We start from the raw sequence: 3,155 nt of genomic DNA, 5'->3' as shown, positions 1-3,155 counted from the left end.
GAGAGAGAGTTGTGCTAAGAGAATCAACATTAAAGCAAATATTAGAGTACTAAATGCTTAAACATCATCCCCCCCCTTCTCTCTCTCTCTCTCTCTGGTTTCACTTATTTTATTATTTTTCATGTTTTTTTTATTTTTTTTTTTCTTTAAGTATTTTTTTAGTTTTTTTTTACTTTTAATTTTCGGTGAGGATACAGTCTCTCTCTCTCTCTCTCTCTCTCTCTCTCTCTCTCTCTCTCTCTCTCTCTCTCTCTCTCTCTCTCTCTCTCTCTCTCTCTCTCTCTCATGATGTATGACACGTTTCATTAGCAGCACTTTCCCGTCACCAGTGAGCCTCTGTAAATGTTTTCCTTTCTTTTCACCAGGAAGTAAGGAGTGCTCGTGACTGGCTAGTACAGCGTGCGTGTTGCCTCAAGTGTAGCAGCTGAGTGACAGATGCCAGGGGCAAAGTAAATAGGTTTATAGAAAAGAAGGCATATAGAAAAATAAGTATATATAAAGGAAAATTAATAAATAGGTAAATGAAGAGAGATGTGAGAATTGTAGCTAGGGACAGCAGATGAAGGCGGTATAGTGACCTTGTGTATGTGTGAAGGGCAAGTCATTGCATGTCCTGAACAATGCCTAGCAATATTGCAAATTAACTGAATGATTAATTATTCATAATTTCCCCAAAATTGCTAGCAAGCAACATTTATTAGTTATTATGAAAAATACCTATTATATAATAACTGTTGCGTGCATTAATATCTAGATACAAGCGTATTTTTTAAAGTGGGATAAGTTAGGCCTGTAATATCCACTTGAGCGCCGCGCCAGCACAGCGTTGTCTCTTGTCAGCCGCGTGAGGAGCACCAGCAACCCTGCCTTGACTCATGATTAATTACTTGCTTTCAGGAAGACATAAACATGTTGTTGTTTCGTCTTCAGGAAGTGATGATGGCCGACGTGGGCCGTTTGTCATGGCAATGTCTTGCTGGTATTCAGAGACTGGCCGCCAGTCACTCACGTGGAAGCGTTACTGAGTCTTGCAGTGTTATAGCTTTATTTTCCAGGTTTCACGACAGGGAGGTACATTTTCCATAAAAGCACAAACGTTTTACTAGAATTCGTGTATTTCCAACATACATAGCTTTCACAGGAATGCGTTATTTCGCGGGTATTTGGAATTTGTATACTGGAAAATTGATGTTAAGCAACATCAAAAAACAATTACTTTGTCATTATTCATCCGTACCTAACGTCACTACAAAATATTTGAAAAAAAAAGCGCATAATCAGTGAAAGACGCGCTTATCACACACAGACTACGTAGTCGCAGAAAAGAAATACTTATTGTAATTTTTTCTGTGTATTTGTCGTTTGCGTAACTTTATCAGTATATTTCCTCCTCTCTCATAACAATTTGAGTTATTTTTTTTCATTACTTATTAATTCTTAATAGTTCATCTGCAAAATGCATGCGTACAGTGGCCGTGGTCGTGGTTGGCGGCGGCAGAAGGGGAGCATACAAGATTTACTGGTTTGGGGCAAGTCTGGCGTGAGTTTGGGGGCGGGTAAGGTGGTGCGTGGGGTGGACACTGAGGAAAACACGAGTGGCGGGTGTGTGAATGACCTGCCAAAGGGCTTCTTGTAAACAAATGTTGTGTCGACTACGAGTTACGTCACGCGAGGAATTCCTGCACCAAGGCCACCACGGAGTGCAGCTTCTGTCAGCTCTTCTCGTGTTTGGAGTTCCATCACACATTGATTTTCCTTTCAGTTTTGGCAATGATATTAATTTGACGTTATTGGAGTTAGTCTACGTATGTTAACTTTGCAGGATTATTTGAGTGAACGTCTGTTTCAATCATCAAAGAGGAACCCCAGTCCTTGCCTCAGTCCCCCGCTCATGAACCCGGTGACTCCAGTCTACACGTCTTAGTAATTTCACTTTCATCTCCCATTCCTGTTCCCCCCCCCCCCCCTCCCCTTTGGCCGGTGTTTACCCGTGGCAGCGCCCCTCCAGCGGCCGCCGTTCATCCCTCGCACTCACATGTCAAATACTGACAAATGGAGGTCCACTGACGACTGCCCGACAAAATTATCATCAGAGTTTTTCATTGAGTTTGTCTTATTTACAAGATTTTTATCAGTGTGTGTGTGTGTGTGTGTGTGTGTGTGGTATGCGATGCAATAAAACACTAAGATATTTGGAGCTTCACTTTATAGTCTTTTCTGTTGTAATTTATATTAATAGATATTAATTTTGATTTTTTCTTAAATACACAAAATTTTCTCTCTAATAGGCTTAAGCAAATATTTTATTTATTTATTTATTTTTTTATTCGTTAGAGATGAAACTTTAGTAATATCCAGGCAAACATCATTTTGATGTGCGCCAGTGTGACTCTCGCCACGGTGTGTGGCTGTAAGCTCATCATGATCATCACCTTGATTCTGGATATATATATAATGGTTCACTGGGACGGCAATCCTCTGGCTTGTTCGCGGCATGTGTTGCGCACTCATATATATATATATATATATATATATATATATATATATATATATATATATATATATATATATATATATATATATATATATATATATATATATATATATATATGTCTGTCTGTGCCCTCCTCCTCCTCCTCCCCTCCCTAACATCGCCCACCCTTCCAGACCCCTCTTGATTTAAACAGTTAGTAAACGTCCTCCTTACAGCTGATGTTTTCTCGTCTCGACATCCTTGCCTCACTACGTTTTCTACCACTTTTCCTCCTCCTCCTCCTACATGGGTCGCCACTACCACCTTGATGAGATAGTTACTAAGAGACGAAAGAGAGAGAGAAAAAAACACACACACACACACACACACACACACACACACACACACACACACACACACATAAACACACTCCCTACACCGATAATAAATCACTAACATTCTACTAACTTGTGTAGGTTATGGGAATACAAGTGCGTAGAGATTAAAAATACAAATAATCTCCACCTAAGTTGTGGACAAAGTAACGTAACGAGATAACGTATTTAAAAGGCTGTGACTCTCTTGGGGAGCTAAAGAATAAGAGAAGTCCTATTTGAATAAGAGCATTGATGTTTACTAGGCGAGACGCCTCTTTGGCCTGTACGTACGGACGGGATCTTCA

At 40.0% G+C, this 3,155-nt stretch overlaps 1 protein-coding gene across 2 annotated transcripts in view; it reads left to right on the top strand.

Annotated features, from left to right (window-relative positions):
* The window catches only part of LOC135100417 (uncharacterized), a 13,108-nt gene extending 12,263 nt beyond the window's left edge, over window positions 1-845 (top strand). The window contains exon 8 of one of the 2 annotated variants that reach the window (XM_064003262.1): window positions 1-845. This exon is cut by the window's left edge and continues 385 nt beyond it. The gene's annotated coding sequence lies outside the window, so the exon portion shown is untranslated. The other variant, XM_064003259.1, reaches the window with a different exon arrangement.
* Window positions 846-3,155: the final 2,310 nt, after the last annotated feature.

Source organism: Scylla paramamosain, chromosome 5 (genome assembly GCF_035594125.1).
Source record: "Scylla paramamosain isolate STU-SP2022 chromosome 5, ASM3559412v1, whole genome shotgun sequence".
In the NCBI taxonomy this organism is placed as follows: Eukaryota; Metazoa; Arthropoda; class Malacostraca; order Decapoda; family Portunidae; genus Scylla; species Scylla paramamosain.
The sequence above is the reverse complement of the archived record's forward strand: the minus strand, read 5'-3'. Positions and strand labels throughout refer to the sequence as shown.